Raw genomic sequence first — 14,507 nt, forward strand, 5'->3', positions numbered from 1 at the left:
TATCAAGAATTGCTTCCAAGTATCGTTAGTTTTCTTCAGCTGGTCCTCAATAAGAATTTTTATGAGTCCATGATGATATAGATGAGGTTCAATGTTGCCTATGTGTTTTTGAACTATAATACTCATCTTTTTCAAACTCAACAGCAGAAAATGAGGCAAATTAAGAGTGTGACCCTCTAAGAAATTCATCATCAGTCTAGCATGATACATATACATAGAACCAAAACGTCCTTCACACGTGATAAATTTTTGGATAACTAACAACAGACTAAACCATTCCTCTTTTAGTGCATGAACAGGGATGCCTCTTGTAAACACAGTGGTATCCATACCTTGGTTTTGTAGCATAATTCTCCATATCTGATCATCCACACTTTTATTTTTAAACCACCTCTCACCTTCCTGAGGTAGGCCTATGGCAGCTACTACTGTGGTTTAAGTCACCATGAGCTTCAAGTCTCCAATCTCCACTATTTGACCATCAAAAGACCGTGCAAAAGCTTTGGTCACCTCCTTGTTATGGCCTTTAAACTTTTGGATAAATAGTAACCATCTGGCTTTCTTCAACAATTCTTTAATTTGAGGATAACCTTCCAAGTATTTCGGTCCTTCTAGCTCTACTCTCAGTAATTTTCCCATCCTCTATTTTGAATTTCAACTGAGAGCTCTTCTGCGTGTGAGGGTTCAGAGAAAAAAAAATGGCTCGGTTACAGGGTTTAGGATAGACTGTAGTGGCTGCAATCAGGGTTTAGAATAAACTGTAGTGGCTGCAATCGGGGTTTAGGATAACTATAGTGGCTGCAATCGAAAATGGAGAAAAGGGAATGGAAATACCTGAATTACAGGAGGAACAGAGGGTGAGCAGCAGTAAACGAGTTCATAAAATAAAATGCGGATGCATGTGAGGAGTATGGTATTAATGGAGTGGTAAACGACTGGAGTAACATCGGGATTCTTTTGAATTGGATGACTATGTATGAAATGTTACACGTCTCAATGGACAGCTGTGGAAAATGCAGCTAAGAAGAACCGTAACGAAATAGGTCACGTCTCATGAGTACAGGTAATAAATGAAAGTGCAGTCAATCTTGAGTTTAAACTCGAAATAATCATGAGACCGTTGGAGAAATGAATGCAAGGTGTGTGGAGTGATATCGTGGAATAGGAGTGGTTTAATGGAGCCATCGTATCAAATCATTGCACGTAGTAGAACTTTTTATGGTTTGATAACTATGCGTAATTATGACTTGAGTTGTTATTTGATAAAAAAATTTGCTCATACCTTTGGAAACTTTGTCATTTCTTGCTCAAGGCTTCTAACCAATTGCTCTTCCTTGATGTCTTGGAGATGCCCCATATCTTCAGCTCAATTACACCTGCATTTCATGATTATTGCACTAACAGTTGACTATAAATTTGAAAACAGAGTGATGGTGGCTGCGGAAATCGTTTCTGGCTGCGGAAACTGCTTCTGGCTGCAGAAACGGCTTCCAACTGCGGAAACTAAGACAGCACCCACTTAGCTGAACCAAGATAGTTAGAGAAGAACTAACTGAATGAAAATAGTCCTGAAAGGGACTTTTATTGATGAAATGAAATGGAATGAGTGGAATGAAATGAAAATGAGGTGGAGTGAAGTGAAATGGAAATGAGAATGAGATGGAGATGGAGTGAAATGGAAAATGAGGTGGAGTGAAAATGGAAAAAGAAAGAGAGAAGATTTTTTTTTTTTGAAAAATATAGAGTGTCAGGTGTCCCTGATTTTCACTCTACATTTTCTGCATAAGACCGCCAATCTGTGATTGGTTTTCAGGATTATACACATTTTTTTTTTTATTTTTTTTTTTTAAGAACTAAAAGAAACAAAGGTTAGGCTGGTGGGGGAGAAGGATTCTTCTCCACCAACCTTATTGCAAAATTCTCTTGGAACATTTTGACAAATTCCTCCTTTGAGAGTGGCTTATGATAAATTTTCAATCGGTGGCCATTCACAATGAGAGGAGTTTGAAATTCATCAATGGTCTTGATTCTTACCGCTCCATTGTTAAAGACTTTGTCAATCTCATATGGCCCAAGCCAATGAGTCTAAAATTTTCCTTTGAAGTCTTTAAACTTGGAATCAAATAGTAACGCCCAATCTCCCTCTTGAAACTTTCTCTCTTTGATGCATCTGTCATGCCACTTAGCTCTTTGATGTTGAACTAGATCAGTCCTTAAAATTTCTTCTTGTCTGATCTCATCTAGCTCATTCAGCTACTCCATTCTGTGCTTTTGGGCTTCTGATAGATTCATCTCCAACTGGACTGCCATCTTGAAAGTCTTGACTTGAAATTCAATGGGAAGCAGGACTTCTTTCCCATAAACAAGTTCATAGGGAGAATGTCCTGTTGTATTCTTCCATGTAGTTCTATAGGCCCATAAGGCTTCAGGAAGCCTTTCTGCCCAATCTCTTCTGTGTAGATGAACAGTTTTGGTGATGATGTTCTCAAGAACTTTGTTTGTAGACTCCACTTGGCCATTTGCTTGCAGATGGTAAGGAGTAGATTTTCTGTGCTTGATTTTGTATTCTTCCATCAGCTTCTCCATCAAGTTAGATGTAAATTGACTTCCCTGATCTGTCACAATTTCTCTTGGGACACCAAAACGAGTAAAAATATCCTCAAAAAGAAATTGAACAACTGAATTTTCAGTGGCAGAAAGCAATGCTTTGGCTTCTACCCATTTAGTGACATAATCAGTGCATACCAATATATACTTCTTTTGTCTAGATGGTGGATTAATAGGTCCAATGAAATCTAAAGCCCATTTTTCAAAGGATTCGTTGAGTACCTGTGGTTGTAATGGCATTTCATTTGAAAGAGTCGGTCTCCCAACTCTTTGGCAGCTGTCACACGTTCTGACATATTGTTTTGCATCTTTGAAAAGGGAAGGCCAATAATATCCTAAAGAAAGGATTTTATAGGCCGTCCTTTTGTCAGCAAAGTGTCCACCGTATGGTTCATCATGACATGCCTTGAGGATGTCAGGCATTTCATCTTCCAGAACACATCTTCTGATCACACAATCTAGCCCTGTTTTAAACAATTCATTAGAAATCCATGAATAACTTGAACTCTCCTGAATAATTTTTCTTTTTTCACCAGGAAATAGATGTGGAGGTAGCTTTCCTGTAGCCAAATAGTTAGCAATATCTGCATACCAAGGAGTCTTAGTAGTTATTGCAAATAAATACTCATCTGGGAACTTATCCTCTACAGGAGAATCTTCATTAGTATTTTGGATTCTAGACAAGAAATCAGCTACTGTATTTTGTTTCCCTGGTCTATCCAACACAGTAATATTGAATTCTTGTAAAAGTAAGAGCCATCTTGTAACTCTGCCGTTAGTAACAGGTTTATTCATGAGATATCTAATTGCAGAATGATCAGTATGGACAAAAGTTTCATAGCCAGTTATATAGTGTCTAAACTTATTGATTGCATGAACAACAGCTAAGAACTCTTTCTCAGCCACAGTATAGTTTAACTCAGTGGGAGTCAAATTTTTACTGGTGTAGTAAATGGCATAAAGAACTAAATCCTTTTGACCCAACACAGCTCCTAGAGCTGTATCTGAAGCATCTGTGGAAATATGGAAATGAAGTTTCCAATTTGGCCCCCTCAAAATGGGTGCTTCAGATATTCTTGTTTTCAAAGTTTCAAATGCAGATTGACAATCAGGATCCCATTTGAATTCACAGTCTTTTGTAAGTAATTTGAAGAGTGGAGATGCTATTTTGGTGAAGTTTTCAATAAATCTTCTATAGTATCCAGTAAATCCAAGAAAACTTCTAACATCTTTTTGACAATTTGGAATAGGCAACTTGGAGATGACTTCAACTTTTGATCTATCAACTTTAATCCCATCCCCTGAAATATGATGTCCTAAAACAATCCCTTCATTAAACATCATAAAGCATTTTTCATGACTTAATGATAGGTTTGTTTCTTTACATCTTATAAGGACTTTTTCCAAATTCTCTAATGCCTCTTCAAACGAATTACCATAAACTGTAAAATCATCCATATAAACCTCTACACAATCATGGATTAGATCGGAAAAGATTCCTAGTACTGCCCTTTTAAATGTTGCGGGTGCATTACATAATCCAAAAGGAAGTACTCGGTAAGCAAAAGTTCCCCATGGACAGGTAAATGTGGTCTTGTCCTGATCTTCAGGTGCTACCTGAATCTGATTGTAACCACTAAAACCATCCAAAAATGAAAAATACTTTTTGCCTGCTAAAGTATCTAATCCTTGATCGATAAAGGGTAAAGGAAAGTGATCCTTCAAAGTTTCTTTGTTCAATTCCCTGTAATCAATGCATACCCTCCATATACCATTCTTTTTAGGTACTATAACCAAAGGAGAAACCCATCGGCTATCTGAAATTGGATAAATGAAGTTTACATTAAGTAACTTTTGGAGCTCTTCTTTCACTATCTCCCTAAGGTTTGGATTCATCCTTCTCTGAGGTTGTCTGATTGGTCTACTATTTTCCTCAATGTAGATGTGATTAATGCAAGTCTTAGGGTCAATACCTTTCATATCAGTATATTCCCATCCAAATGCAGTAGAATGTTTTTGCAAGATTTTGGTTAGTTCTTCCTGTTGTGATCTTTCCAAATTTTTGTTGATATTCAATGTTTTTCCTGGAAAGATCTCAATGGCGGAACTACCAAACTCTTCCATAGAGAAAAGAGACATTTGTCTAGATGATAAATACTCAATGTCGGAATCTAACTGAAATTGTGTGTGGTCATATTCTGAAGATGTTTCAAAGTTTTCTAATGTGTTCAGAATTTGACTATCTTCACTAACTTCAGAAATGGTAAAGAAAGGATGTATAGTATCTTCATCATCAATCCACTCATTATCTCCTATTTTTGTAATTTCTTTTGCTGGAGGATACAGATTGAATTTCTTTGTCGAATTACCATCAAAAATATACATATCCCCAGACCTACAACTGATGAAAGCATCGGTTGTGGCTAGCCAAGGTCTTCCTAAGATGAGAGGGTGTCCTCCTAAATTACTCTTGGGGGTTAAAATCATAAAATCTACTGGATATTCCCAAGAGTTTAAGGAGACTGAAATGTCTTCTAATACACCATCTGGTTTAATAATTGATCGATCTGCAAGTTGCAGTAAGGTATGTGTAAAGAGAAGATTAGGAAGTTTCAGTTGTTCCATAGTCTGTCTACTCATAATGTTGATAGCAGCCCCTAAATCAATCAAAGTATTTGGAATTTCAACCCCATTGATATGTGTTTTGACAATTGGACTATCGAGATCTACATATTTCTGCATAGTAATTTTTCCCATCATGATGTCTGCAATTTTCCCTACCAGGTGGATTCTTCTTGTGTCTCTAGGTTTCCTTCCTGGTCTTTTAAGACTCAACTCCTTTATTGTTTTTGCTAGAATAGGAATCTATCTAATGGCTTGTAACAAGGGAATCTTGATACAGATATTCTTCAATTCATCTAGAAAATCATAGTCAGGCAACAAGATTTGTTTTTCCACCCCTTTGTCAATTTGTAATCTTTCAGGAAAAGGAGGTGTGGATGAAGATGCAGGTTGCTCAACTATAGGAGTTGTGGGGGTTAGCTCTTTTTCTTTTTCTTTCTGAGTGTTTGGGTTTTGAAGAGATGATTCAGAACCCTTATTGGCTTCAAGAGATTCTTCCTCAGAAATGCTTTGATTTTGGGCATCTATAGAAGGTTTATCTAGAACTCTACTAGATCTGAGTTGTACATCATTGAGAGGAACAATCATATAGGCAGGAAATTGTTGACCTTCTACCATGTAAGCATTTTGAGGGTTTTTATTATTGGGGTTCAGCAATGGCTGAGAAGGAAGTTCATTTGACTTCTGTTGGAATGGAAGCAAGAATTGAGAATTTGGGTTCTGTTGAGATGGTTGTTGTTGTTGAAATGGCAATGATAGTTGTGGGTTTTGATTTGAAAGTTGTGGAGCTTGTTGGTTTTGAAAATATGGAGGATATTGATAAAATTGAGCAAATCTCCCATAAGGATTTTGCATACCTTGTACCCATGATTGAAAAGGATTTTGAGGTTGGGACCAAGGTTGTTGCCAAGGATTCCAATTTGGTGGGGGTTGAAAGTTCATAGAGTTGTTAAACCCTTGATTTTGTTGCCCCTTACAAGGTCTCCTTTCAACAAAACAGAGAGACTAAATTGTATTTGGATCTTCTTGGAAGACAGCTTTGAGCCAAGGAATTGAAGGACAATCCTTGGTCTCATGATTCTCTGAACAAATCGCACATGTTTCTACAACTTTTTCATCCAAGGGACATTCCGTGAGAGCATGTTTTTTTCTACATTTTGGGCAAAAGATGGCTAAAGCTTCAGCTTATGCTTTCTGCCTATTATGGATCTTAAGAGTGTCTAGTTGCTCACTAAGACTCCCTAAGATATCAGTTTTGAATTCATCAAGCATATTGCCAATCTCAGCCCTACTTACTAATCCAGTTGCAGATTTGTTTGCTCTGATGAGAGAAGGATCTCTAGGCCCTTTTCCAGTTTTATATTTTCCTCTTGAGAGATGGACACATAGTTCTGCTATATCATGAAGTGGAAGTTGAGATATGTCTCCTTTTCCCATCATGTTCAAAATATCTATCCATTCATCTCTAATGGATTTTAATAGAAGAGCTTTCAAATTTTCCTCATCTAAGTTACTCATTTTTGCTCTTTTCAGATTGTATTGGAATCTTTCAAGTAAATCCTCCAAGTTTTCATCTTCTCTTTGTACCATTTTAAATACTTCATCCTTGTGGTTGGTAAGCATACAATCATCCATGTATCTATCCAGAAATGTTTGTTTCATATCATTCCAAGTCCTAATGGATTGAGAGAGTAATCCCATGAACCATTTCAAAGCAGCTCCTTTCAATGTTGAAGGAAACAGTTTGAGTTTTTGAGAGTCTTCCAGATAATCATAGGTTCGACACACGACCTCAAACTCAAATAGAAATGTTTCAGGATCTTCATTTCTTAACCCATGAAAGTTTGGGAGGACAGATGGTGAAATATTTTTCATTGTTGCTCGAGAATCCTCATCGACTATAGGAAATCCAAATGAGTTATCTCCATCCCTATTTTCCCCATTGTTACCTATACCTCCTCCATTATTTCCTCCTCCCCCTCCTCTACCTCTACCTCTACCAAATCCGTTAACTCCCTCTTCTGTCATGGTAGTTTTCTCAGAGATTTCAGAGTCCTCTGGTTCGTCTACTAATGGCTAACGAGGAGGAATTTCTCCCTCTTCTTCCTCAGATGATTCTACTTCTTCAATTACAATGTGTCTCCCTGTAGAAGAAAAGAAAGGATCTTTTCCTAATTCAAATTCGATGGATGGTGAGGAAGAGTCTCCTAACTCAACTACTACCTCTTGAATTCCAGGAATCCTAGGGCTAGGAGTGTAGGTTGGAGATGATAGAGGTGTCTCTTGTCTATTCCTTGAGGTAGAAGGAGTTGTGAAAATAGAACTCTTGGCTCTAGCTAAAAACCTTCCCCTAGAATCTCTTGCTCTATGCATATCATTTTTTATTTTTCTTCAAGTCGGGCTAATAATTCTCTTTTTGATCTTCCAGGTCACTCTAGGTGCAAGAAGAGAGCATACTCAAGAAACTATTAAACCAATAACTTTCTATTTTCTGATCCTCCAGATCACACTAAGTGCAAGAGGAGAGAATACTTTGAGAAATTATCAATTTTTACCTTCCTTGAAATTTTCTTGTTTTTTTTTAAAGAAATTGGCTACCTAATTTCACTTCCCCGGCAACGGCGCCAAAATGTTTGGTCAATTTAGTGTGTTCTAAATTGCTGATTAAAATGTGAATCCGGGATTCGTAAACTGACGAAGTGAAGTGTACTATATGTACAAGATAACCATTTTCTTAGTCTTTTGTTGTTTTTGAGTTTTTTTAGTTTGTTTTTGGATTTATCTTTTATGGATTCCCTAGTGTGTGATGGCGAAAATGAAAGTTAAGTATGGATGGTAATGGTGATTTCTACAGTGATTTTTCAAACTTAAAAGTGTTCAAAAAAAAAGCTCTAAAATAACTGTAATGAAATCAATTCTTAAGAGGAAGTAAATCTATCAAACAGTGAACTAATGACAATGGCCCAGTATCCTTACTGCTGTATGAAAAAGAAAGTAAAAACTAAACTTAAAGCAACTCAAAGACTGAAAGCAAAGCAACTAATTCACACTACTTCAACTCTTCTGATCCTTTACCCTTCAACTCAATCTGCTTTATGGGAAGCAATCATGAACAAGTTAAGCAATATGATATCTAAATTGCAGGAAATTAAATTGCATAAAGGAAACTAATCACACTACCTCAACTCTTCTGATCCTTTACCCTTCAACTCAATCTGCCTTATAGGAAACAATCATGAACAAGTTAAGCAATATGATATCTAAATTGCAAGAAAGCAAACTAAATCACACTACAATAAGTAATATTTTGATTCCTTACTAATAGAGTCACTTGACTTATAGAAAGAAACCATAAACAAATGAGTAGTATGATGTCTAAGTAGCAGAAAAATAAATAAGCAAAACACAATTTGAAAAATGACAGTGCTGGAATTAAACTTCAGAAAATGAAAATTAGCAGGAAGGACAAGATGATCTCATATGTCAGTAGTTATCAAAAAGATGAAAATTTTCCCGGGCTGCCTAAGAAAACCTATAGAAAAGCACTGATCAGCTGACAGCTATAAGAAAACATAAATGAAAATGTAAATAGCGGTGAATTAAAAACATCAAAACAACATGTTATATGCAAGCTAATAATTATGAAAGCAGAAACATAATAAAATCAAATTAGAACTATACAAAGCTTTAGTGCACAGAGGCCCTCTGCCACCTCAGCCAGTCAACGAACAGTCACAAAAATGAGCTTAGGAAAGTAGTCTTCTCATGTATTAAAGCAACAACAAAACACGTAAAACAGAGTACAGTGGGGTGATAACAACAGTTCAAAAATTACATCCCAAAATCTTAACCACACAGCGTTTATCAACGCGTTATTTATAATGAAAAGTGTTGTAACTAACTCCTAAATCCTATGTTGTTAACTGCGTTGCCAGAGACACGTAGATCTCCTCAGCCCGAGATCTAGCATAATGGTCATTATGTCCATTAAATCCTCGGAGTGTAGCTGCTAGATTCAGGTTACGGGGTTGATCTCCAGGTGTGCCAATATCTCCGTGAGCTGAGGACTGTGCTACGTAAACCTTCACGTGCTCAAAACAGAGACGTGCCATCGCTAAATTCCTTGGTTGGCTTTGCCTTTGACCCTTGTTGACCGTGACCGTTTATGGATGATTTGGTTGATCTAAAGGGACACGTTCCATGTACACGTCACCTGTAGCTTGCCCATGTGGCTCGTTTCTTCATAGGACACCTGTAGCATAGCCTTTAACAAAATGGCTGCGGAACCCTGTGCTGGCTGCGGAAACTGACAAGTTTCTGCAGCTTCCTGAACAAAAATATAAACCAAACAACAGTGATAAGCATAGTTATAAAACCATGTCAGAAGCTCTTTTTAGACTATAATGCAATGATTTAACAGCTTGGTGGATGAAGTAAGTGGGAAAAGAAGGCTGAGAGGGTGTATAGGAAGGTGCAGGTTTGAGGCTCAACAGGCACGTCAGGTATTTTATCGTAGAGTGTTCCAGACTGAGTGTAAATCAAGTCCAAATATTGCGCACGAGCAATAACTTGCTCTTCGGTGACGACTCCCCCTTTTGCCACATCTTCTGTAATGGAAGGTAACAAAGACTTAATAAACCATTCAGCTAAAAGCTGATCAGGAACATACGTTTTTACTATTCTACGACGACGTCGCCACTCATGTATATGATCAGATATGTGAGTGGCCGTTGTTTGTTTGAAATTGGTAAGAAGTTCTGTTCCCATTTCGTACCTTATTGGTAACTGAAAATGGGTTAAAAAGGTTGTGGCTAGGGTACTGGAGTTGTCAAACGAAGCTCTGGGTAACTCGATATACCATTTTTCTGCCGGACCAGTTAACGTCCTCTGGAAAAGGAAAAGCCTAATCGAATCATCGTTTAGGGTGTTTGATGAACACCACAGATGAAATGTCATCACATGATTCGACGGGTCTTCACTCGGATTTCCATTAAATTTAGGAATATCTGACGGAAGTTTATGCGGAATCGCTGGCCACCAAGGGGCATAAGCAATTGGATCATTCGTCAACCGGTTTAGATCTGGTAATTCTAGAGTTGCTACAAAGGGCAAATGTTGATTTAGGTTAGGCGAAGCATACCCAGGATAAGATGGAATTGCCTGAGCAGTGGGTCTTTGCATACCAGCATAATGTATTTGATGCTGGCAACTTTGACAAGGTTGATGGGCATAACCATTATAATATGGTTGTTGATAACCTCTTTGGAAATGCGGTTGCCCATTACTTACAAAGACTTGTTGCTCAGGTCCTTGATATGATTGTTGGAATGGCGGTTGTTGAGTTTGAATCAGCCATGGTTGTTGGACCATTTGTTGTTGCCCAATACTAGATGATTGACCAAGATGAGAAGTCATAGTACTTGTTTGAGCCTGAGTCGCTCCAGAGAAGGAGGCACTAACCTGAGGTTGTGATTGAGTCATTGAGACAAGAGGCTGTTGTATTGCAACTTGAGAAACTTGGGGTTGACATACAATAGGTAGGGCTTGTACTTGCAACGCAGTCACCATAGCAGGTATAGTGGGAATATCCGACACAGGGTGGACTGGTTGCATTGAATATACAACCCTTGGTTGCTGAGGCAGTATTGGTACCCAACCACTGGATGTAATTCCAGTTTGACCTAAACTTTGTTGTAAACTCCCATATGGTTTTTCTCCGGGAGGGAACAATGAAAAGGCATACTGTCCTCCATATGGTGGCAATCCAGTACTTAAAGGGTAGATTGGCCTTTTAAGACACATTGGATCAATTTGTTGAGTTTCAACATAAGAAATACCAGATGATAATTTGGATGAAGAAGTAGGAACTGACCATGTCGTCGAAACAGTCCCTGATTGGACTCCGGTTTGTTGTTGATAACTTGCCGGAACAGATGGTATACCAGCGAACATCGTTGGAGTAGCAACAGGAGGCTCTGTCGCTGCTACGTCGAATGACACATTCCTGGATGTCACCAGTTTTTCGGACATATCTAGTCTTATCCAAAAGATTTCCTAACGATTCTACAAGAACTTGCGATGAAGGGAGACTAACTTCTAATACCAACGAGGGAACAGTGACGTTATTCCGATTAAAATAAATTTTAGACGCTTTGACACAACTTGTTTTTTCAATTTTTAAGAGTCGAGAAAAAACAAAAGATGACTCTAGTCGCCTTCGATTTTTAATGAGCCTGAAGTGACAAGTGCTCAGATGGACCTTTTCCGTTAGGGAGTCTGAAAAGGAACGAAAGGGACTACTCTGGAAATCTAGGTAGAGGGATTACCAAACCAATCGCAAAACTGCAGAATACTTTTTACGGTACAGCAGTCAATCTTCCCAAATGCTGTGTTCAGTGCATTGCGATCGATAGGGCGGAAAAAAAAGCTTCCTATGGATAAAGGATTAAGCCTATTGTGGTCTCCCAAAATATACTCGACGATACGTGGGAGCACAAGTCCGTACTGGCACTTATCGTCTCAAAGTGGAGGAATCACCCAACCATCAGTGAGAAAAACAGTTACCAGGCTTTACGATGCCGGAATACGTCTCTAGCCTAGACTTCTAGATGTTGTGCGTTAGGTTCCAAAGCGTCATTAGATTCATTAAATTTATTTTATAGTTGATCTTGCTTAAGAAATTTTCCTTTCAGGTTCACCGCGAGATGTAGATGTACAATTCCTAAAATGCAATCTAAGATGATAAACAGTCTTTTATCTTCTTTGTGCAATGAAAATCCTAGCTACTAAGGAAAGAGAGACAATATTCTTTCACAAAGAGCAAAGAGCACACACTAAATGCACTGTCCTAAATCAAACCAATAAAACAGTTTAAATGCAAATGCACATGCATGTATTTGTTTTCGACTTTCTTAGTATGTGAATGGTAAAAAGAAAGCTAATGCGCAAATCTGAATTACTTTTCAAGCGACAATTACTAACAAGTTTCTTTTCAAAATAAAAAATGGAGACAATCACAACACTTTACGATTTGGAAATGAATACTTGCTTTCAACACTAGAAAAAATACAAATTCAGACCAAATACAATAGTAACAGGGTAATCGACTATCAATAGCAACCAAACTCTTTCCTATGACTGAAAACGACACTTGTGACACTTTCAAATCAAAGGACGACAGTACAATTACGTTAATTTTTGCAAAGGAGAACTGAAAATGACTCAAAAAATACACAAAACCATTTACAGTTCTTTGCACATTGGAGGCAAAATAACAGCAAGGAAAAGGGGTTTCAAACAGAGATATACTGATTACAGGTAGCAAAATTCATGAATAGAACTGAAAAGAATGAATCACAGAAACCAAAACTGAACAATTCCTAGTCTGATCAGCGCACCTGTAACACAATGAACTTGAAATGCAGTGGACCTACTACACTCGGGAAGTGTGCTGAATTTTAGATTCACAGAATAGAACCTGCGCTAGGCCAGAGATGAGACTTTGCTTGGGTTCTGGGTCACAGTTTGCAGTTCATTTCATGGGTTTTGGCCGAGCAAGTGGCAATCAGTAAAGCAACAATCAGGGGTAGATCTAAGGAGGTTACTAGAGCTACCACAAAGGGCAATCAGAGAGTTTGTAAATCAGTTGTTTAATTTATAAACAAAACCTGGAGATTGACTGAAGCAGCGTTTATCTACTTTGCATTTGCATAGCAAATGTAGTTCGAAAGCTACCTGGCTCGACTTCAGGCTCCGTCTATAAGTTTATAAGATAAACAACAAGGAAGATAAATAAACAACCTAATTCGTCCCCAGCGGAGTCGCCATTTTGTTACAGGGAAAAGTGTCTATACAGAACTGTTTATCCCACTAAGGTGTGATAGCTACCTTAGAAACAAACAAAGTAAAGCTACTTTCGTTTTTCCTTTATGAAGTATAGATGAGAGAAGAACAAAGAAGACCAACCTCTGTCTTGCGCTAATCTCCTGGTTCGATTCCTCTCTCTCTGGATAGTCTTTCGCTACTTTTTCCCTTGCACGCCCAGCTCCACAAAGTACCTGTAAGATCACAGTAGCATAGCACTATACAAGAACATGGATCTATAATCATAAACAATCTAGGATCAAATGTAAATTGACCATACAAATGCAGCAAACATAAATGACACAAGAGTATGGAGGAAAAATTGAATAGCTTTTATTGATAAACAAGAAAGAGCCGAGGGAGTTACAACCAGTTGTTCTGACCCAGCATCATCCCCTCAACAAGGAAGCCCCTCTTCACCTCATACAAATCTTAGATCACCCAACAATCTGATGTTGTCTCAAGAAACCAACAACAATTCCTTACAATATGAAAAATTCCAGCCTCTAACCTCTGGATCTCTGGGATGAGAGATCTATATATAGATATTTGCAGAGGTGTGAGTCAGGTCTGGGTTTTTGATTAGTGTCTTCTCTCTGATAGTTCTTGATGCCACTTGGAGATCTCATTGACCTCTTACTCATCCTTGGGCGATTCTGAGAGGCAAGTGTCCCAGGAGAAGTTTCTGGAAGATTCCATGATCATCCACCTCGCAAACTATCTCCGCCACTTGTCTTTTCCCGTCCATCACACCCCATAGAAGGCTTTTTGAAATGCAACGCACTTCCTGTGTGTACAAGGTACGATGCATCGCACCCTGGCCATGGAACAAGTGAAATGATCCAGTTTTGACCATTTCTGAGTAGTTTTTCATGGAGAACTTCTGGGAGAAGCTGTAGTCAGTTGACCTTGTTCTTTTAGGGGTTGTAACAACACCTTTAGGGACTTACGAGCCCTTAGTTTATGGACATTTATGCTTGGGGTTGTAGTGCCCAAAAATTTCTATAACAAGTAGCATGGTAAGCTAAGAATTTAACTACTAAAATTATTTCTTCATTTTTTTCCCTTGTTACTCAAGTGTGCTTAATTGTGTCCAAGAGTTGTTTCTCATAATGGTCCAAAATAAACCCCCAAACAAAATAGCTAGATGTTCTTCAATGTAGTTACTTAGGTCCAAACCATGCTTATGTTCCAAATGTTTTCTTTCGTAACGTAAAATAAAATTTATTTCTTGTGGGTGAACAATCTAACCTTAATAATTGATATATGACTATTATTTAGAGTCCAAATAGTCTAATTTGTGGTTGTTTTTATTTGAGTTACCAAAACAAAAGGCCCATAACATCCTTATTTTATGTCTATTTAGTTGCATCTACCAAAGGTTGACTCAAATTTGTGCTAGTTTTCTTGTCTTG

This window comes from Pinus tabuliformis, chromosome X (genome assembly GCF_031772625.1).
Source record: "Pinus tabuliformis cultivar Carrire ecotype Pingquan chromosome X, CPIR1, whole genome shotgun sequence".
NCBI lineage: Eukaryota > Viridiplantae > Streptophyta > Pinopsida > Pinales > Pinaceae > Pinus > Pinus tabuliformis.